The following is a 24,210-nucleotide window of genomic DNA, read 5'->3' as shown; positions in this document are numbered from 1 at the left end:
TGCACACATTCTCCCAGATATCATGAGCCTCTTTTGGACAGTGTAAAACCAAAGGGGTGTGGGTAAACTATAAGAAGATGTTGATAAACTCCATATGAATAGGCAGAGAAATGGTAGATTAGATTAAATGTCAGTAAATGCAATATAATGCATTGGAGAATAATAACCCAAACTTTGAAAGTTTAAGCACTATACAAATAGTTATATCATCTAACATCAGTTTTCTCTAGTTTTCTCATTATTCTCTTGAATAATGTCAGTGCCCAATACATATTGAATTGCTTGCTATTAAATTTTGTTTTCAGTTAACAAAAAAATTTATTTTTTCCTCCTCTCACCTAATCCCACCCTTCCCTCTTGGAGGGTGGGTCTGGGAATAGAAAGACAAACCCTAGTAACAAATATGTGTTGCCTAGAAAATAAAATTTCTTCATTGGTCATGTCCAAAAATATAATCTCATTCTCTACTATGAGCCCGTCACCTCTGTGTCAGGAGGTGAGTAGTATGCTTTATCATCTGTCCTCTGTAATCATGGTGAATCATTTTGTTGATCAGATTTCTAATGTCTTTGAATTAGTTTGTCTATATGACATTGTTATTACAAATAGTATACTATGTATTATATCTATTATATAATGTTATATGTAATGCATTATATATAATATAATATGTGTTACATTATATACAGTTCTCTTTATTCTGGTCATTTTACTCTGCATGAGTTTATTCAAGTTTTCACAGATCTCTGAGACTATTCTTTCATCATTTCTTATAGCAAAATATTATTCCATTACATTGATATGCCATCATTTGTTTAGCCATTCCCCAGTTTGGAGGCAGACACATTTCTAGTTTCTAGTTCTTTGCTAATGCAAAGATTTTCATATATATATGGGTCTTTTTCCTTATTATTTGATCCCTTTAGAATATAAGCCTAGTAGTGGTGGCACTGTGATAAAGTCTATATATAGTTTAATAACTTGGGGACACAGTCCCAAATTGTTTTCCAGAATGGCTGGACCAATTCACACAGCTCCACTAACAGTGCATTCATGTGATTATTTTCCTGCAGCCCCTCTAATATTTGTCATTTTCTCTTTTTTGGTCAGCTTTGCTAATCTGAGGGGTATGATGTATATTATCAGAATAATTTTAATTTGCATTTCTTTCCTTATAATGATTTGGGGGATTTTTTTCAACTTGCAAAGCAATTTTTATTGAAGTGGTCTGAGGGAAATTTTCCATTTTATAATAGTAAAAGTAGGGGCAGCTATGTGGTGCAATGGATAGAGCACTGGCCCTGGAGTCAGGAGTACCTGAGTTCAAATCCGGCCTCAGACACTTAACACTTACTAGCTGTGTGACCCTGGGCAAGTCACTTAACCCCCATTGCCCCACAAAAAAACAACAAAAAATAAACAAAAAAAATGCCATGGACATAGGTGAGGAGTAGAGGATGGGGGATACAATGGGTGCCCTGAGAGCTAAGTGTCTCATGCCTGCAACATATTTCATTTCATGGGGTTGGAAAGTCAGAAAGTGCTGCATAAGCAAACTAGAAAAAATATAATCTAGGACTTGAGAGGCGGCTACTCACTGGAAATGTATCCAGATGTTGTTTGTGGAAAGTTACTAAGATGATGTGGACAATGAAATATGAGGAAGGGGATGTGTATCTGTTGGGGGATGAGGCAAAGTAGCTTCTGTCCATTATATAGTTAACAAGACACCCCCACCCAATGTAGTTTGATATCATACTTTGAATACAGAGGAAAATTCAAATTCAAGTTCTTTTTTTATACACAGGGGCATTTTATACGCCTATTGACACCTTGGATTTCTTTCTTCAAAAACTATCTGTTCATATCCTTTGACCATTTAAGTTGTTCATTTTTATATGTAGGCAGGGGTCTAGTTTCTAGATGCCAAATCCTAGCAAAGGTTCAGCAGCTTGCATCACCTATCTCTATAACCAGGCTGAAGAAGGCTTTTGGAAACAACAACATCAAAGCCATTATCCTTCCCTTGTATAAAAGCCTGGTACATGAGCATCTGGGCTGTTTTCATTTAATAGTCTGAAAGGAAAAATGGTAATATCCAAACACTTAGCCTGGTTTTACTTTTTCACTTACCTTGGAGAACTTTTATCTCACACTAGCATTGGGTTTCCACAAAAGGACTGGGAATAGATTTATCATATAAACACACCTAATCCCATGAAGAATCACCTGGCCCTGTCCATGTCTCCAGCGGGCCCAGTCCCCCACCATGCCCACTGGCACACTGTGTCTTGTGACATGCCCCCATCACATTTGGAATTAGCCCAGCTGAGGAAATCTAGGGACATGAATTATAAAAAGTTGAAGTCAGTTATAGATGTATCAACTCTTGTTCATTATTTCCTTGCCATGTGTTTGGCATAATAAATAGACTCTTAAAGATGTTTCCTCTTTTACTGCCCTCTCTTGCTAAGATCCCTTGTTTCCATCCCTCAGGCTTAGGCTGAGCTTTCTTCTCTCAGATTCCTGGGCATCAGAAGAAACCAAGTCCCTTGGTATCTGTGCTGCAGATCTCCTTATTCTCAGGTGGAAATTTTTCTCTTTATAGCAACCAGAAGAGACTCAGCCTCTACTCATTAAACTGTGAATTTAGGCTGCATTAAGAAAGGCATGGTGTCCAAAATCAGGCAAATAATAGCTCCTCTATACTCTGCCCTGCTGTTGGATCCCATCTCAAATTTTGTGTTGAGTTTGGGAGCTGTGTTTTGGAAGCACAATGATAAACTAGACTTTGTTTAGAGGAGAGCAGCTAGGATAGTGAGAGTACTAGGAATAATACTATACAAGGATTAGGTTGAGGTCATTAATGACCTCATCAAAAGGGGGAAATGAGATGATGCAGTAGATAGAGTGCTGGGTCTGGAGGCAGGAGGACTCCTCTTCCTGAGTTCAAATCCAGCCTCAGACACTTATTAGTTATATGACTCTGAGCAAGTCACTTAACACTGTTGGCCTCAGTTTCCTCACCTGTAAAATGAGCTGGATAAGGAAATGGTAAACCACTCCAGCATCTTTACCAAGAAGAACCCGAAAAAAGGTCATGAAGAGTCAAACATAACTGAAACGACTAAAAAACAACTAGCCTGGCAAAAAGAAGGCTTCTGGGGGCTATTGTAGATGTGTTCAAGAAATCTAGGGGCATGAATTATAAAAAGTTGAAGTCAGTTACAATCTTTGAAGGGGTTTTGGGACATAGAATTGCAAGCAATCTTAGAGATCGTTCTTTCAAATTTTTTCATTTGATAGGTGAGGATTCTGAGGTCCACACTGGCTAAGTGAATTGAAAAATGCCATATAGAATTCTTCTGATCCCTGGTAGCCTTGGATTTGTTTTGTGAATGTCTGCAATGGCATCTCTGACACTTTAGAATGTAATGGCAGGCATTGTTTCAATTTTGCCTTGGTATTGCCAGTGTTTAGCACTGTCTGGCACATAGTGAGCACTTAAGAAATTGCTTGTTGATTGATTATTGCTTGTTGGGCAGTGTCAAAGTCAGATTTTGAATGCAAGTCCTCTGATTCAAAATGCAACAGTCTTGCGACAATACTCTACCACTGCTTCCTATTGTTATTTTTTTAAAAAATGATTAGGTTTGTTCCCTTTGTCCCCAGAGGGTAGGAAAAAAAAGTAGTAATGAATGGAAGTTATAACATGGCAGATTTAGACTCATGGTAAAGGGAAAATTTAAAACAATTAGAGCTGTCCAAAAGTTAAATAAATTCCTTCACCGGGTCTAGAGACCTTTCAGAAGCGTCTGTATTGCAACTTTTCAGGGGTATTTTAGAGCAAAAATGTCTAATGTGCCCTACAACACTCCTGGATACAACCCAAACCAGATTAAGAAGTAATTGGGGTGGGGTAGCTAGGTGCACAGTGGATAGAGCCCTGGATATAGGAGGACCTGAGTTCAAATCCGGCCTCGGACACTTAACTATTACTAGCTGTATGACCCTAGGCAAGTCACTTAACCCCAATTGCCTCACCAAAAAAAAAAAAGAAGTAATTGGGGTGGTGGCTGCATCCTACAGTGGTCCTAAGGGAAGGGGATGGGCAAATATCACCCGGATTTGATCCTCTGAAGCAAGCAAGCTGGTGTTGCTATAGGAAGGCTGTGTGAAAAATGTGATGGCAAGTGTGTGATCTGTGACTCCTATGTCTGTCCCTGCACATTGGTCCGGATATGTAATGAATGCAACTATGGCTTATACCAGGCACACTGTGTGATCTGCGGAGGCCCTGGAATGTCTGACGCTTATTACTGCAAGGAGTGTACCATCCAGGAGAAAGATCAAGATGGTTGCCCAAATATTGTCAACCCGGGGAGTTCTAAGACTGACCTTTTCTATGAATGAAAGAAATACAGCTTTAAAAAGAGGTGATTGGCTTGACCTTCCCGGCTCCACCACCATGTTGCTGCCCCAGCTCAAGAAGACACCCTCACTCCCATGGAAAGGGAATAGGACCCAAGTATCCCTAGATTTGCTGATGATTACCTCCCTCTCTCCACTTCCACCCATGCTTCTGTTGCTCAGAAATGTGGCAGAGGAAAGAAGAGGATCCTGCCTGGGGATGGTACCAGGAACAACTGGAAATGGACTGGACCTTTCTTATCTATGAGAAACTGGGACGTGATCCCCTCCCCTGCAGTTCTGTTTCTGCCCCAGTGGATGTGTGTCCAGTGTCTGGGGAGTTGCCCATGAAACTCCAGCAAGCAGCACCGGAGTGAGGAACGTCGGCCTGCAGTCAGCTTCTCTGAGAACTGGCCTCCTTAGCATTGGCAGCATTTTAGATGGGGTGGGAAGTGTGGCACAGCAGTCACAGTGGGCTGCCTCTGGGGTCATGGCTATCCTCATTCTCCTTTTCTCCCAATGTCCTGTCCAAGGAAGATGACCAGAGATCTTCTCTAACTATAGCAGGTTTCAATCAAGTTGGTGTTTGTTTTCTAAAAAGAAAAGGGGGGGATATTTAACAAAAGTAATGAAAAATATAATATTGTTGTCAGTCAGTTGTGTCTGACTTCTCATAACACCATTTGGGGTTTTCTTGACAAAAATATTGGAATGGTTTGCCATTTCCTTCTCTATCTCATTTGAGACATGAGGAAACTGAGGCAAACAGGGTTAAGTGACTTCCCCAGGGTCATATAGCTAGTAAGTGTCTGGGGCCAGACTTAGAAAGATAAGTTTTCTTGACTTCAGGCCTGGCATTCTATTCACTATTCTACCTGACTGCCCTAAAAATACAATTGAAGGTAGATAATGTTAATATGTGTTTTTCTAAGTCAATATATGGCCCACTGGGATACGTATGTAATATGTAGTCTTCTGGTTTCTATTTGAGTATGACATAACTGCTTTAGGGCATATTTCTGGTTATGTTAGATATATTCTGAGTTCCCAACATACTAAGATTATATGTATTCTGTATTTGTAGTTCTGTCTGCAGAATATCTCTGACTACTTTTTCCTTCCCTGGATTCCAGGCACATAAAATCTTCCTCAGTATCGCAGAGTTGAGCCTGAGCCTTCCATCTTGGTCAATTTATCCTCACTGTTTCTTGGTTCATTCTTTTCTTCCCCACCTCATCCTTTCTTCTACTGCATATTTTCTCATTTCTATTGATTACCCTTTGCCTTTCTGGTTATTTTATCTCCTCTCTTTACTCTCTCTACATCTTTCCTCCTGCACCCCCTTTTTATTTTTTCACAACCACATTGCTCAGGGTAATGGTGTATCAGTTCTTCACTCTAACTGAGCCACTGCACATAACCAGTCTGTATGGCATACCTATTGGCCCTCTTCACTGGGTCATTGTTTTTTTTTTCCACATTAATGAAATGTTGAAAGAATTTGGTTCTATGAAATCAGTTATTTACTGAAAAATTACATTGACCAAGCTTGGCCCCAAAGATTTAATATAAGAAAGTATCTCCCTCTGTTTTTTAAATTCAGGGGCTCTGGGTATATATCACTGTATATAATGTCAGACTTCTTCAAAGTATTATTTAGTTTTGAGGAATTGTTTCCCCACTGGCACGTCCCTTCTTTTTACTTGCTTATAAAGAAGGGATTTTTGGAAGAAGATAGAGGAGGAAGAGATTCATTAAGCAATGTGGGAGATGGAAAAATAAAAGGTATCAATTAAGATGTATTTAAATAAAAAAGACCATGGAAATGAGCTAATTAGGAACTGAAACATTGGTTACCTAGGGGACTGACTTGTTTTGAAGGGCCTCCTCCAGGTCTAAGGTAATTAAAAAGTATAAAGGAGATTTCCATTTGAGTAAAAATAATAACAAAAATGGACACTTTGATACCCCTCAGTCCAAAAAGATTGAGTATCCAAAAGAGTACCATGACTTTGGAGGAAGGGGCATTTTTAATATAATCTAGCTCAAGAAATAAGAATGGCTCTGGGGAATGTCCAGAGAAAAGTCCCTAAAATGATTAAATGCATGGAAGTAGATCCTAAAAAGGTCAGGACTCTTCAGTGTGAAAAGATGAAGGACAAGAGAGGTTGTGATTGAAGTCAATTAAATCATGAAGGGTATGAAGAAGAAAAACAGACTTACTTGTTCACCAAATCCCAAACTACTAGAAATAGGAAGCACTACTTGAATCTTGAACAAGGTAAATTTAGGACAAATAAAAAGAAACACTATTCCAGTGAGTGGGTAGTAAATGGAAATTCCCTCCCTTCCCCGACCCCCTAAGGAATGAGATTACAAAGAAGTCAAGATGAATTTAGATGAATTCATATATGAGAGATCCTTAATGATACACACTCTGGTGCAATGAATAGAGTGCTGCCTTGGAGTCAGAAGTTCTGGGTTTAAATTCTGCCTCACTCAGTTATTAGCTGTGTGACCCTGGGCAAGTCACTTAACCCCAATTGCCTCACTAAAAAACAAACAAACAAAAAAAAAAAAAACTTAAAAAAAAAGAGGTTGGACTCAATGATCCCTAAGGTCTCATGTCTATATCTATGATAAGGAAATTTAGGACGCTGTAGGTACAAACTCTTATTACGTTGATATGAATGAATACAACAAAATGCCCTAAATGCCAAGTGAATATGAAGACATTCTTTAAGAACCAAACTGTTACTTCCTCCAGAAACCATCTTCCCTGTTCCATCCCCTCACCCCAGGAAATGACCTTTCCCATATTTATCTCACATAGCACTCATACATTTCTTAGGCAAGCCTCCCATGAATTCTCACCTAAACTTTATCTCCTCAGAACACTCAACAAGATATTCTTTACACAATAGATCCTTAATGAATGTTTGCTTACTGGTAGAATAAATGAGTGTCAATATCAGAATGATGATAACTGATATTTGTAAGTATTTTCAAGCTTCCAAAAGGCTTCACATATATTATCTCATTTGAGCCTCACAACAACTCTGTAAAATATGGATTACAATTGTTATCCCCATTTAACAGATAGGGAAACTGAGACCTGGAAGGGCTAAGCAACTGGACCACAGTCACATAACTAGTAAGTGTTAGAAGCAGGATATAAACTCGGGTTTTCCTGACTCTAAGGTAAACATTCTAGCCACCAAGATGCCTCAATAGTGTTATGTCATGTCTCCATGTTGTTAACAATGTAGATAAATAGGTAACTGGTGCTACATTCTGAGACTGAGTGGTGTACATGTGTGAGTAGAGACACACGTGGGTGTATGCATGGGTACATATATATGCATGTAGCGAGTTATATTTCATGTTAAGAGAAGATACTCCTGACAGATTGTAAGCTCTTTAAGGGACTCTTTCTTTTCTATATTTATCTCTAGCACTTAGCACTGTGCCTGTTACATAAATGTTTATTGACTGACTGATTGACTGATGGGGTTTCTTGGGACATGGAAACTGCAAAAAAAAATGCTTATGACAATTTCCAGTTGGTTTTCTCTCTATGACACTTAACACATTACCTGAAATAAGATTCCTTCTCCTGGAAGTTCCTGACCCCTCATCCCCAGACCCTCCCACCTCCATCCAATCCCCCTGTTCATCCATGCTGGCAATGCTTTCTCCTCCGTTCCTTCCCTTGCATTCTTTTACCTTTCTCTGCTTTTTGATCTATTTCATGACAAATTTCAGCTGCCACTAATGTTCATGTAGAGCATGTTTCTCTTTCCCTTTGGATGAGTGTACACGTTCAATGAAAGACTTTTCAGAGACAATTCTCTGAATAGAAATGCACATGAGACAAACAAACCAAACAGCCCAGCCATCCCCACCAAAGCTTCAGAAAGTTTTAAAAGCCTAAGTCGCCTTAGAAATGAAGCTATTAAGGTGTGACATGATTCTTGCTTTCAGGCAAAGGCTTTTTTTCAACGGCAACAGAGCCCAATCAAGAGGAGATGAAAACTTCAGTGTTTCAAGATACCCAACTCTTCTGCTGATGAAGGTGAACATGGCCCAGACTCACTTGGAATGAGAATAAAGGCTTCTGAGCAAACTAACTGGCTTAGTGAAAGTCAGAGTCCTATCACCATCACCTTTTGCTCATTTTCTTTTAATTTCCTCAAAGCCTTGAGATCCCTGGGGGAAGAGGAGGGGATACTGAGAGTAAAGTCCTCAAGCAGAACTGAGAAAATATACGACTACAGCCTCTCTGCTTATCCCCTTTCTTCTTCACAGAGAATCTTGGAAACCAGTTGTGGTTTTTTTTGTGTTTTGTTTTGTTTTTTTCAATTGTGTCCAACTCTTTATGACTCCATTTGGGGTTTTCTTGGCACAGATACTATAGAGGTTTACCATTTCCTTCCCAAATGCATTTTATAGATGAGGAAACTGAGGCAAATAGGGCTAAGTAACTTGCTCAGGATCACACAGCTAGTGAGTATCTGAGGCCAGATTTAAACTCAAGAAGATGAGTCTTCCTGACTTTAGGCTCTATCCACTGAACTACCTAGCTGCCCCTGGCAAGTAAAGAAGGGAACATCATGGTAGCAACAAGGCATGCCTTTGAAATCTGCCAGTGGTTCCCAATAAACCAGTTGGAAACCCTCACCCTAGTCTATCATATTTGGGAAAAGAGGAAGAATCAAAGAGCCAGGTATCACTGTCTCTTCCCCCATATACTATGGAAGGAGATGTCTCATTTCAGTGAGTATAAAAATATAAAACTTAGAAACTGGCAGATGCCACAGATCAGGGCTTCATTTAGTTTGTTGTGTTGTTGTTGTTGCTGATTGTCTATGATTAAAAAAGTGATGGGGAAAATTTTAATTGTGTAGATTAAACTTGAAAATGGTTTAGTATCTATGGAAAGCTGGTTGTTAAACATTTACCACCACACCTAAGAACTATAGGAAAAAATAATAACAGCCTAGGATGAGAGGCAGTGTGGTAATAGGGAGAGAAGTGCTTCAGATTTAGGAAGAACCACCCTCAAGTCCAATCTCTGAAATATATTTGCTGTGTGAACTAGAGCAAGTCATATTTTACCACTTTGTCTCCTAGGCAGCTCTCTAGGAACATGTACTGCCAGAAAGAGCTACCTATACCAGCAAAATCACAGATGTGCTCCCTGTCCCAGTTGTTTTATTTGTGTCTGACTCTTTGTGACCCCATCTGAGGTTTTCTTGGACAGGTTTGCCATTTCTTTCTCCAATCCATATTCCAGATAAGGAAACTGAAGCAAACAGGGTTAAATGACTTGCTCAGGGTCACACAGCTAGTAAGTGTTTGATTCTGGATTTGAACTCAGGAAGATGGGTTTTCCTGACTTCATGCCTGACACTCTATCCACTGTACTACCTAGGGACCCAAAAGAGGCATGTCTCCTCCCTACCAGTAGATTTGGGTGCAGCCAATAGATAATTATAATAATAATAACTATCATCAATCTGATAAATTAAATTTTATAAAACACTTATGATATATAATGTCATAGAGTTGTCAGAACAACCCTATCATGTAATAATAGCAATAATCAGAATCAGCATCATATTAATAGCAAATATCATATAAAAATTTAAATTTTGCAATACACATTATATATACAGGGTGTCCCCAAAGTCTTATTTCGGTTTAAAGCTTATCAAAGCTTAAGACTGGATAAGCTCTGGGCTGCACTGAGACTTTTACCACACTCTGTATTAGCTTATTTGATTCTATAGATACTACAGATATTATTTCCATTTTACAGAACATGAAAGTGAGGCTTAAAAAGATTAAGTGATTTGCCCATTGTCACAAACCTGGTAAGTTTCAGTCGGAATTTAAAGCTAGAGCTTCCTGACTCCAAGCCCAACACATTACTGTTTACTTCGATGCAAACAGCAACAGACGTCAACTTGGGGGGGGGGGGAGAGTGGCTTAATTCTTAACAAGTTCAGGTTCTCCTTCCTGTACATTCCAGGTCCAGTATTTCTGGAAAATAGGACAACTCAAACATACAAGTTCAGGGGACCAATCAACTCTAACTCATACTTAGAGGGCACAGGTGTGAATTGATTATGAAGGGATGATATCTGTTAAGCATTTATTTTTTGTTTATCCTTGTTTTTTATGGGGCAGGCAGGGTGAGGTGGCTTTTGTCTGGGACCAGATTTGGGCTCAGAGCCTTCTGGTCCAGGGCTGGTGCTTTGTCCACGATGTCACCTAGCTACCTCATAATGATAGCTTTAAAATAAAGTTAAAGGGTAAGAGGAATGCACTGGGAGAAAGGGAAAGGGAGAGGTGGAATGGGGTAAAGTAGCTCATATAAAAGAAACATGAGAAAGCTTATGGAGTGGAGAGGAAGATGGGGAAGGAATTGGGGAGTGAGTGAGCCTGATTCTCTTCAAAATTGTCTCAAAGAGGGAATAACATACACACTAAAGTGGGTATATTATTATATCTTGCCTTGTGTGAAAGTGGGAGGGGTAGGGAATAAGGGGGGGCAGAGGTGAAGGAAGGGAGGGCAGTTTTTGGGAGAGGACAATAAAAAGAAATACACAGGGGCAACTAGGGGGCACAATGGATAAAGCACTGGTCCTGTATTCAGAAGGATTTGAGTTCAAAGCCGGCCTCAGACGCTTGATACTTACTAGCTGTGTGACCCTGGGCAAGTCATTTAACCCTCACTGCCCTGCCCCCCCCCCAAAAAAAAGCAATACACTTTTGAGGAGGGTTGGGGTGAAAGAAGATAGAAAATAGAGCAGATATCAAGGGGAGGGAATAGGATGGAGGGTAATACAGTTGCAACTATAAAAGAAATGATGAGCAGGTTGCTATCAGAAGGACATATGAAAAATGCAGTCCATCTACAGAGAAAGAACTGTTGATATCTAAATACAGTTTGAAGTATAAATTTTTTTTGTTAGTTTTGCTTTCTAAAGTTATTTTGTCTGTTTTCTTTTACAACCTGACAAATATGGAGATGCTTTGCATTACTGCACATGTATGGCTTATATTGAATTGCTTGATTTCTTAGGGAGGGGGCAGGGAGTAAAGGAGGAAGAAAATTTGGAACACAAAGTTTTTAAAAAATCAATGTGAAAAAAATTTGGTTTTTACATGTAACTTGGGGAAAATTCTAAATAAATAAATTCATTTAATTAAATTTTAAAAATATATATTATCCACACTGCTCTAGGTCATCTTTCCAATTAAATCAAATAAAATCATCAAGCATTTATTAAGCACTTACTATGTACAAGGCACTGTGTTAAGCACCAGGGCTACAAACAAAGGCAACAACAACCCCACCCTTAAGGAACTCACAATCTCATAGGAGGAGAGAACACAATGTACAGACAGGATACATTGGAGGTAACCTTGGAGGGAAGGCACCAGCTTTATAGCTGCCTAGGAAAGGCTTCTTGCAGAAGGACTCATCATGCAAGTCAGTTGCTGCTACCTAGTGTCTACCATGTCCCCCACTGATGATTTGCCAGGATTCTTGCTATAGTGGCAAGCATAGGCAATAGCAGCACCCCACCCTTTCCTGCTTTTCTCAGGAAGGGGCTTCCTGTCAGTTTTCTACACTCTGCATAACAGAGATCTCAATGCTTCAGGGAAATGAAAAATTGTTTCTCTTCAAAAAGAGGTTAGGACCCCTTGACCAAAGGGGAGGAGGAGAATAAAAACATGACACTCATCCCCTCTCTACTGTCTTGGCAGCAAGAAAGAATTTACATGGTGCTGAAGGAGGAGTTTACATTGCTTTGCTCCTGGAGTGCTAGTGTAGTGGCCATATGGAAACATTTGATTGTCCTGATGTCATCTCTCTTAGCAGTAAAGTGTGGTCACAGGAGAATGATGCTGACTTAGGTGGTGGTGGTATTTCTTTTTCTTCCTGGCATTGCAATTTGCTTCATGCTCTCTCCCCAGAACACAGGTATAAAGGCTGAATAGAGATTTGCAGGCCTGGGGAGTTAGACTGCCAGTGCTTGAAGCTGGGAAGGGATTAGAAAGCAGCAAGACGTGTTGCAAGGGAAGCTGGAAAGTTGTTAAAGTCATGGGCTTGGGCCAGCCAATTGGCAGCAAATAAACTTTTAATGCTGACTTCATTGCTTGTAGTTTCAGGTGCACTGTTCTGTGATAGCTGAAGAAAATTGAAGATAGAGAGTATGGGGAATCTCACTTCATTGAATGAAATAGACAGGGTATAAAACCCAGTATCTTGCATTTGTATGTCATACTTGATTTTAAAGCAGTCTTTGTCTTGTCTGTATGCCTACAATATCTCAGTAGGAAGAACAAGAATAGGAATTATTATTATCTCTTGGTCATGAATCAACCACCGGGCATTAGGAAAAGCTGGCCATGTGCAGAACACTGTGCTAGTCATTGGAAATAAAGGCACATGCAATAGCTAATAGCTACTATTTACCTAATAGCATAAGGATTGAAAAGTGGTTAATATATGTGTGTGTGTGTGTGTGTGTGTTTGAACTTCATTTGATCCTCACACCATCCTGCACAGATAGTTGAATTATTATTTCAAATATATGGATAAGAAAACATCCTGAGAGACCCTAAGGTACAGGCCAGAATTCAAACTCAGGTCTTTTTGAATCTGTGAGGACCTACCAAAATTTGGGCCCTAATATGAACCTGTTTGGATCTATCATATATTCACAAGTTCCCATTTTCCCCATTAAATTTCTTTCCACAACCAGCCTGAATATAGTAAGGCAAAAGGACACTTACTTAAAATAGACTGCCAGGTAAATGACAAGGAATTAAAATAAGCAGCAGGCTGCTGCATTACCCATTTCCCCAAACCACCTACTCCCACACCTTCATTCCTTGAGGGTGGGGGAATCTATCTTATCTGTTGTCTGGGTTGGCTTGTCAGCCTAGAGCTGTGAGCTAGGGGGAACACAAAGGGGTGTATTGAAAGCCACTCTTATGCTATATCTTTAACATCATACCAGTGGTGCCATTGGTCCTGATGGAGTAGGAAGGATGAGCAACAACAACGATAACAAGGAGCAAGACACAGTAGGTTGCAAACACAGAGTGAGGGTGAAAGATCAATGTCAGAGGAAGGCTCTCTGTTTTGAGGTTCCTGATCCAGCTGACCCATCAGACTAAAGACATCTTAAGAGCACCCTTTCCTGCCTTTTACCTATCCATGCTGGACTGACCTTGCTACTTCCCTAACATTGCAGGCTAAGGACATTCATTGGAGAAAGGGGAGCATTATAGAGAGTTCTTGTTTCCCACCACAACCACGTGAAAAGGACATCAGGGATGGGTCCTGGCCACTCTCTCACTGCAACTCTAACACATGCTTTTTGTTTACATTTTCCTCACAAAAGTTACTTTCTCCTTTTAGCTATCTTTAGAGGCTGTAGGCCCATCTCCCAATCATCCATGGGCTCTTGGAGAGGTGCCTTACAGTTTATGGAGATAACTACCCCCTGGGAACTCACTTTTGTGGGGAAGACAGAAAAACCAGTGCAAATAGCTATGACACAATGTTATTTAGTAAATTCATCAAAGATTTTCAGAATAAAATGCTATGTTAATTCTGAGAGAAAGGACGAAGTCAATTGGGAAGGTTTATTCGTAGAAGTGACATGTTGCATAGATTTTAAAGGATGTTTAGAAATTCTGCTAGTGAAGAGGGAGAGGGAGAACATTGCTGGAGCAGACAAGAGAAGAAGCAGAGACAAGAAACAATCTAGTTTGTCTGAAGCCTAAACTGGATGAGGTGTTATGGGCTGATACTGACTCAGCCCCATCCCCTGGTGGTTTAATTCTGATATTATATTAGAAAAACAAAGAGACTACCAGTAGGTCATTCGACAGCTAACAAAAGGAGATTGACTTAGCCATAGCAGCAGGAAGGATCTTCGGCAAGTCTATATAGCAAAGACATGTGTTGATTCAGTTGTGTATAGCTCCCCTGCCTCTGATTTTTCTATGTGGGTCTACCAGCCAAGCATCAAAGAAGGGTTGGAACTCCTCATGGGTTTATATATTCAGGAAACCAGAAAGTCATGGCAGTGGCTCAGGTTTAGTCCCCTGAGTGTGTCATTTAGTCCATAAGAATTTAGTAAGCATTTACTATGTGCCAGGCACTATGCTAAGTGATGAGGATGCAAAGAAAAGCAAAACAAACAAGAAAAGCAAAACAAACAGTTCCAGATCTTAAGGGATACAAATTCTAGTAGGATACATGTAACTCTCTAGGTACTAAAAAGATACATCTACAGTAAATGGAAGGCATTCTGAGAAGGGAGGACATTAGCAGCTAGAGGATGGAGAGAAAGGCCTTCTGGAGTAGGTAAAATTTGACCTGAGACTTAAATGAAGTCTAGGAAATTTAAGAGGCAGATATGAAGGGACAGAGCATTCCAGGGGTGGGATAAAACTAGCATGACAACACAGAGAAGGGGGATGGATTATCATGGAGAAACAACTACACAGAAATGTTGCTGGCGCACAGAGTATGTGGAGGAGAATTAGAAGTAACAAGACTGGAAAGCTATAAAGGGGCCAGGTATGAAGGAGTTTGTATTGAGCAGGATTGTGCTATCGTCAGACTAACTCTTCAGAAAAAGCATTTTGGCAGCTAAACAGAGATATACTTGATACAATGAGACCAGTTGGAAGGGCATTGAAGTAATCCAGGCAAGAGATGAAGAGGGCCTGAACTCTCTATAAACTGAGAGAAAGGGACATATACAAGTGAGGTTATGTAAGTAGAAACAATAAGATTAGTCAATGGATTGGAAATTTGGGGTGAATGAGAGCAAGAAGCTGAGTGTGATACTAAGCCATCATATGAGGAAGCTAGGTGACAAAGTCGATAGTCCTGGAGGCAGGAAGACCTGAGTTCAAACGTGACCTCAGATACTTAATAGCTGTGTGACCTTGGGCAAGTCACTTAACCTCTGTTTACCTCAGTTTCCTCAACTGTAAAATGGGACCAATAATATCATCTACTTCCTAGTGTTGTTGTGAAGATCAATTAAGATAATATTTATAAAGAGCTTAGCATAGTGCTTGGCACATAGTAGGCACTGTTAATATATTGCTGTTGTTGTTAGTGAGATTATGGTTTTGGGGGATTGGGAGGTTGGTGGTATAGTTAAAGTGTTAGGAAAGCATGGAATAGGAGAAGGTTTGGGGGACTAGATAATCTTGGTCTGCTTTAGACATGTTGAGTTGAAAGATACTATGGGACATTTAATTGTGGTAAGATTATTGGAATTTGGCAGACCAATTGGGATGGGCCACACCTGGCCTGCCCTGAGTGACGTGCTGCTGATGTCAGTAGGAGAAACCACTCTCCACAGGAAGTTTTGAAGGACCTCCCCTTTTGGAGGAGGGAGAGTAAATTCTCGCTGAGGGGAGCTCAATCTCTTCTGGAGTGACTTTCTTCCTGGTGGTGGGAGCAGCAGGAGCAGAAGAGTCCTGTGGGCCCTGGCTGCAAAGCTGTTTTCCATTGAAGCTATGGACCCCAGGTGGTGAGTTAACATACGAGCCCTGCTCTTTTGAATTATCTGAACTGGAAGCGAGTTTGGGGATTGTATAGACTTACATTAGAGTTAGGAGTATTATCCCTATTTCTTTTTCCCTATTCCTTTGTCTTTGATTTTATTAATTTCACCTTTGCTGTTTATTTTATTCCCATTAATAAAACCTGTTTTGTTTGTGGAAAAGAGGCTGTTAGGCTCCTTTATTATTGGCCTGGGAGAAATATCTAAAAAGGCAGTTCAGAGGGGAGAGAGCTTTGGACCTAGAGGTCCCTCATTATTTTAAGGACCCCAATATTATGGTGAGCCACTCAATTTACTCTCCATATATTAAATTTGGCCCTCACAAAATTTAAGTTTTCCAAAAGACAGTTTGGGATTTAGGACAGTAGCTCATCAGAGAAACTAGGGTTGGATAAGTGGGAATCACCTGCATAGAAATAATTGAACCCAAGAGAGCTGATGAAATCACCTAGTGAGACAATATAGAGTAAAAAGAAGAGACTTAGGATGGAGTCTTGGGGGACACCCTTGATTAGAGGACATGACATAGGTGAAGAACCAGTAAAGGAGGCTGAGAAGAACTGTCATTCAGATAGGAGGAAAACCAGAAGAGAACAATGGCATGAAACCCCATAGAGAGAGTTTCTAGAAGGGGATTATATATAATTATACCAAGTGATAGATAGATGGGTAGCTAGCTAGTTAGATATGTTTGTCTGTCTGCCTACCTACCTAGCTATCTCTATCTGTCTATCTATCTATTTATCTGTGTATATATAATTATATATATATATATATATATAAATATATATATAAATATATATATTTATCTGTGTATATATAATTAAACTAGGCTCTCTTTCTCTCTGCCACTCTTTCTATGTCTGTTTCTATCTCTTTCTTTCTCTCTCTGTATGTGTATGTGTGTATATATATATATATGTATATACACACATACATATGTATGTGTGTGTATATATATATATATATATATGTATATACACACATACATATGTATGTAGTATACAACCATAATGGTGGGAAATATAGACTGGTGTTAAATTGTGAAGGGTAGAGAAGTTTTAATTTAACTCTGTAGACAGTAGGGAGCCACTGAATTCTGAGCAGAGGGATACCAAAGGAGAACCTATGCATAAGAAAGGTTACACTAGCAACAGTATGAAAGATTTATTACTGGGTAGGGAAGTAGTCAAAGAAATGGCTTAGATTAAAATATGAAGAGTGGCTAACTGACTCAACTGAGACCACCTAGTGAGTCAGTAGCAAAATAAATAGACAAAAGACAAGCAGCATTTTATATCTTTGCTCCTATAAAGGGGAACCCATTAGACATTCCATTCTACTTCTGGACAATTCTCAATGTTGGGAATTCTTCCTTGTCCCCACTCTAAATGTTCTTTGGCAAGAAAAGTGGTCACTTCTTCTACCATGTGCAAGATACCAGGCTAAACCCTAGTGACCCAAAGACTAGAAAAGGTCCCTAACCTTAAGAAGAGTGCACCAACACTAATTTCCACTGAACCACACTGATGTTACTAAGAAACACACACACACACATCACTCAGGGGGCTTATTTTCTTTTTATAACCCTCCCTTTGACCTGGCCACAGACCATTGATGAAGAGAAACAACATGAACACAGATAGGAAGGTGGAAAAGAGGGAAGCCTAACATCTTATTCTGGAGTAAATGTATTCTTTCAATCAATCAGTCAGTCAAGAAGCATGTATCTCTTAGAAGGTCCTAGTTTTATATTGTCTTTATTTCTGGTGGCAGTGGATTTGAAGTCAGAGCACTTAGCTTTGAGCTGTAGCTTTATCCTTTATTTACTGTGTGGCCATGTCTATATCATATATTCACTTGAAACATCTATTTTCTCATTAGTAAAATGGTTATAATAACATGTGTGTGTACTACTTCACAAGATTATTTTTCTGAGAAAAGTATGTTATAAACTGCAATGTATTTTGTAAATGTCGATTCTTTCCATGAGGCTAAAAAATGAATGAATGACATTTTATGTACATGCTGTGTCAGAAATTTGTGTTAGGTTTTGGGGGGGAGAGAGAGAGAGAGAGAGAGAGAGAGAGAGAGAGAGAGAGAGAGAGAGAGAGAGAGAGAGACAGGAGAATATTTGCCTTCATTAAACTTATATTCTAATATGTGGAAGGAACCTACATAGAGGACTGGTGGCCAAGAAAAGAAGTTTTAGGCTAGGGAATCATAGATATATCAGAAAGTCGTTGATTATTTTGTCCTTTCCAGAAGCATTGTCACTATCAATTTGGTTACTATTGCTAGAGCAAAAGAGGGAAAGTGAAATGAGGGGTTTGTGGTGGTAGTGGAGGAGGGTGATGCTTTTCGAAGGTAAGTAGAAAGATGACTGATGGGGATGGTTGCCAAGCATGATCTAGGCCAGCTACATGCATTCAATTAAATGACTTTGCACTTACTCACTCGTAAGTCATGTTAAAACTTCAGACTTCAGTAGCAGCTAGGTGGCACAGTGGATAAAGCACTGGCCCTGGATTCAGGAGTACCTGAGTTCAAATCCAGTCTCAGACACTTGACACTTACTTACTAGCTGTGTGACCCTGGGCAAGTCACTTAACGCCCATTGCCCCACAAAACAAAACAAAACAAAACAAAATACAAGGGACTAAAGTTAAGAGCATCTAGGTGGCACAGTGGATAAAGCACAGGCCCTAGATTCAGGAAGACCCGAGTTCAAATCCAGCCTCAGACCCTTGACACTTACTAGCTGTGTGACCCTGGGCAAGTCACTTAACCCCAATTGCCTCACCAAAACCAAAAACCAAAAATCAGACTTCAGACTTCAGTGGATTAAGTTTGCCTAGGAGAAGAGCATGGCATCGGGGTGTCTGGTTTGGAGGATGCTTTTGCAGTATAGAAGAAAGGAGCAGCCATGCATGATGATAATGATGGTGATAATGGTAACAATGATGATGATTGGGCCCTTCCTCTACATATAGAAGTGCTATGGTTCTGCATCAGGGAAAGGAGTACCCATACCAGTGAAATGATATATCCATCAAAATATTCTTTGCTGCGAATAATAGAAGTAGGACTAATTGGTATAGAGAGAATAACCTGAACCTAGGATAAGAGAAAGCAGTTAGGGCTGTGTGAATATGGAATGTACTACACTGTATGATAGTGAGTTGCCCATCACTGGAGGAATCCAGGCAGAGATTATTAGGCTACCTCTTGGCATGTTGGAGACACAGTTAGTGGGTCAGGTAAAACTCATTCTAGATGACCTCTGAGTTTTCCAACTCTTGGATTCTTAGATTCTTAGCTCATCTATTAGAGTTTCCTAAAACAGGGAATAGAAGAAAATCTCTTCCCTCTTCCTGGGGCATCAGCACTGTCTGCTAAAGCCCGAGCTTGAGGTAGGGCATTGGAAGACTGCTCTCCTTCTTTGTTTATGGAAAGGAATGTTGAAGGAAGCCTTTATGGCTTAATTGAATAGAAAGAGTATGTCATTATTGGCTCCCCACTGAGAAGAGAGTCATACAGGGTCACTGGGCTGTGAGATGCTTATATTATGAAGATCCTCAGGAGAGAAGATTAATTTTGTCCCCAAACAATGGCAGAAATAAGAAATTGAAATAATAGCAATGATAACAAGAATAAACATAGTATATTAAGTAATGATTAACCTTCTCAACCTCAGAATGGATTCAGGGGACAGGTAAGCTTGCAGAGGCAATTGATAAATCTTTATTTCCCCTTCAACCTAAAGTGAAATTTTCCATCTCCCTTTTTTTTTTCTCCTCTGGATCACTGGGCACTACTCTGCATTCCTGCTGAATTATCTCAAGTGGCAAATATACTCTAAAAAGAGAAGAAGTGCAATGCATCTTACATTACCAGGGTTAAAATTTCATTTCATTCCTTGTCTGATGCTATTCAGGACTGTTATCTTCCCTCATGCTCAATAGGCAATAGAAATAAATATGTCGGCAGAAAGTCTGCCTCAGATGCTTTATCCAGAAGATGGACTGGAAGGGGGGAGTCACTATGATTTGTGTTCCTTTGGTGTCTGCTCTGCTCTTGCCAATTAGAAGAGGAAAGGAGTTGACCCCCAAGACTATAAATAATAGCTATAGCTCTGAATTTTCATTGCCTCTGAGCAAACCTCTGGTTGGCTTCATATCCAATAATTTCACATCCTGCTACCATCCTAACCAGTTTGGGTTAGGTAAGTGCCAGACCAAAAAAACAGGATGATGCTTTCTTGGACTTGTCCTCTAGGATATACATATACACATACAGACATATTCATATACATACGAACACATACATACATGCATACATATACATATATGTACACATAAATGTACATAAAATGTTTAGAAAGCTTTGTTTAGTGATTCTACAATCTCAACAGCATAAAGAGGGATGTCATCTTAAACGTCATCTGTCATGGCTCTTACCTGAAGCATACATTGTCTTTACAACATGCCTAGTGGTCATTCAATCTCTTAAGGCAGTGCATTCCATATTCAGGGGGCTCTAATGGTTAAATTTTCCCTGATACTGATCTGAAATTATTTTGTGGATCTGTGCGTGTATATGTATGTGAGTGTTGGAAGGTGGGCGTGGTATATGAATCCATGTTTTAGAGACAGGAGGAAGAATATTGAAAACAAGTTTTTTGCAAATTACTTTCCCTACGATAGCCTAGTGAGATAGGTAGTAAAAGAATTAATGATTAACTTTTTGAAAGAAAGATCACACATATATCTGTTTTATATGTTTTACTCATATGAGGAAACTGAGTCTTATAGACCTGCCGATGGTTGCATAGCTAGTGTTAGGGTTGGACTTTGAACTCAGATATTCCATTTCTAAATTCAATTCTCTTTCATTATATCAGCTAAGATACCTTCCTGATGATATGTTCCGGATAATGGAGCTGAATCTCAGAGTCTTCCTATTGACCACTGGCTACCCAGGGTCATCCACCTATGCCTCTTTTTCCTGACTGTCTTTATTCTGGACCAATGCTTCACCCTCAGCCTATTGAAGCTTGCTGAATTTTATTTCAATTCACTGAGCAGTTATTAAACTCCTGCTATGTACAGAACATTCTCCTAGACTTGGGGAAATAAACTTTTGATCAGGTTCTTATTCTCATGGAGCTTATATTCTGATAGGGTGCTAAAACAGATACAAGTATCACTAAAATACAAAATAATTTGATTAAAAATGTACGAGGTCCGGGGGCAGCTAGGTGGTATAGTGGATAGAGCACTGGCCCTGGAGTCAGGAGTACCTGAGTTCAAATCTGGCCTCAGACACTTAACACTTACTAGCTGTGTGACCCTGGGCAAGTCACTTAACCCCAATTGCCTCACTAAAAAAAAAAAATGTACGAGGTCCAAAGAAAGTGCTAAGTAAGGTCAAATGGAGAAAGGTTATTTTTGACAATGGAATCAGTCTGGGTTTCCTAGAGCAAAGCTTCATAAACCATGAGTCACAACCCCAAATGGGGTCTTGTAACTGAATGTGGGGAGCATGAAAAATTTGGCAACAGTAAAAGGTTATGTATACCTATTTTATATCCCTATAAACTGAGGGTCATGTAAAAATTTCTTGGGCGAAAAGCAGGTCACTAGTGGAAAAAGTTTAAGAAGCCCTGTCCTAGAAGAAGTAGAAGATGATCTTAGATTTAAAGATTGGATAGGAATTAAGTGGGTAGAAAAGCAAAGGTCTGGGAGACTGCATTCCAGAATAGGGAGGAGCAAAGGTGAGACAGTTCCAGATAGGGATAGGGACCTGAGTTTGGTTCAGTCCAATGAAAAGTAGAGAGTACAGGAAGTAAAACTGTGGTAGATAAAGCTAAGAAGGTAGATCAGGGACAGACTCTGAAAGGACTGCAATTCCAGGAACTTTATTCAATAAACAGTAGGGAGTCAATGAAGGGTTTTTAACAGAAGAATGACATAACTAGATTTTTTTTCCCCTTTGTTTTATTGATGTCTTTTGTTTTGACATCACATTCATTCCAAATATATTCTTTCTCCTAGTCCTACCCAGTGAGTCATCCCTTGTAATAAAGATGTTAAGAAAGAGAAAAAAGAGCAGTTTGACAAAACCAACCAAAACACCATCTCTGACAATATACGCATTTTCCCATATCCATGGTTCCCCACCCCTGCAATGAAGGGAGAGAAGCATATTCACTCAACTCTTTTCCAGGGCCAAACTTGATCATTAAAATTATACAATGTTCTCTTTTCTAGAAAGCAAACAAAAAAAAATGTTCTTTCCATTTACTTTGTTGTGGTCTTTGTGTATATTGTTTTCCTGGTTCTGCTTTATTCTTGTTGAATTAATTCAGATGATTATTCTCATCTGTTTCTATATTTTTCATGTTCATTGTTTCTTGAGTGCAGTGATATTCCATTGCATTCATGGACTACAATTTAATTAGCTATTCCCAAATTAATGGATACTTATTTTGATTCAAGTTTTTTTTTTTTAGCTCTAAGAAATATTGCTGTAGTTACTTTTATATAAATAGGATATTTCTTTCTGTTTGATCATGTTGTAGAATATGTCTAGAAGTGGCTTCTACAAGTAAAAGGCATAGACATTTTAATCACCTTTTTAAACCTTTTTAATAAATCTGAAATTTTTGATAATAGTTGGGAATATTCACAACTCTATTAACAGTAAATTAATTCACCATAATTTCTTCAACGTTAGCTATTTCCAATTTTTTCATATTTGCCAATTTGCTAAGTGTGAGGTAAAACTGCAGAGTTGTTTTAATTTGTTTCTTTTATCATTAATGATTTGGAGTGATGGTTAATATACTTGCTAATAATTTGCAATTTTTAATTTAAGAACTATTTATTCATATCCTTTGACTACTTATACATTAGGAAATGTTTCCTAGTTTTATATATTTATGTCAATTCCACATCTGTGTATGTATCTGTGTATATAAATATACCCACATATATGTATACATATATGTATATGGAAACAAATCTCATCAAAGTATTTGGTACAAATATTCTCCTAATCAACCATTCCCTTCTTATCCTAGCTGCATTGATTTTGTTCATGCAAAAGCATTTCAATTTCATATAAACAATATTATTTTCTATTTTTTTCAATCTGTCCTATACCTTGTTTGCTAAAGAATTCTCTCCCTACCCATACTTTGTAAAAGATACCTCTGTTTTCCTCCAGTTTTTTTAAATGATGAAGCCTTTTAAATTTAAGGTAAGCAACCATTTGGAAGATTAGATAGATAGATAGATAGATAGATAGATAGATAGATAGATAGATAGATAGATAAATGGATGGATGGATGATATGTATATATACGTACATACATAGATATACATATATATGTGTGTATATCTCTATCTTCCAAATGATTGCTTACTTAAATTTAAAAGGATTCATGTATATGCATATGTATATGTATAAATTTGGAATATATTATGCATATATGCACATGTGTATGTATGCGTATGTGTGTATTTATATATGTATATATATATATGATGGTTTAAACCCATTTTTGTCAAATATTTCCAGTTTTTCTAGCAATTGTCATCAAATAGGGGGTTCTTCATTAAGTAGTTTAGGTTCTTAGGTTTATCAAGCCCTGGGTTATTCCATGATCAGAAGTATGCATAAAGACGATACCTAGAACTTTTGTAAAGAATTACATGGGACAAGAAGAGACAAGAGCAGAGAAAACCTTCCATTAACCCATTGGATGAGCCAGGTAGGTAATTCCAAGGCTTCAAAAATAGGACACTAACAGAATGGTGGCACCACTGATAGAAACAGTAGTTAGAAGGTTCAACGGATTTAGAAAGAATGAAAATAGGGTTTATTTTGAAGACATTGAGTTTGAGATGGGGCATAAATGGCATAATGTCTTGTAAGCCATTAGAGATGCACATCAGAAGAGAGGTCAGGTGTTTAAATATAAATTTGGTAGTCATCTTTTTTGAGGGGATGGTCGAGGACATGGGAGTAAATTATATTGCTAAAGGAGTGAATAGAGAGGGAGAAGAGAAAAAGGCCAAAAATAGAATATTGGTGAATACACATGTTAAATATTTGGGAAGATGGTGAGGATAGAGAATAAGAGTAGTTAAGCAGGTAGGAAGACATCCAGAAGTGTGTT

At 38.9% G+C, this 24,210-nt stretch overlaps 1 protein-coding gene and 1 pseudogene across 2 annotated transcripts in view; both read left to right on the top strand.

The window, feature by feature from the left end:
- The window catches only part of NTM (neurotrimin), a 1,333,904-nt gene that overhangs the window by 244,351 nt on the left and 1,065,343 nt on the right, over nt 1–24,210 (top strand). The window lies entirely within an intron of this gene.
- Nucleotides 4,108–4,440, top strand: LOC122745984 (annotated as a pseudogene).

Source organism: Dromiciops gliroides, chromosome 3 (genome assembly GCF_019393635.1).
Source record: "Dromiciops gliroides isolate mDroGli1 chromosome 3, mDroGli1.pri, whole genome shotgun sequence".
NCBI classification, from domain to species: domain Eukaryota; kingdom Metazoa; phylum Chordata; class Mammalia; order Microbiotheria; family Microbiotheriidae; genus Dromiciops; species Dromiciops gliroides.
This window is presented reverse-complemented; position numbering and strand designations above follow the sequence as displayed.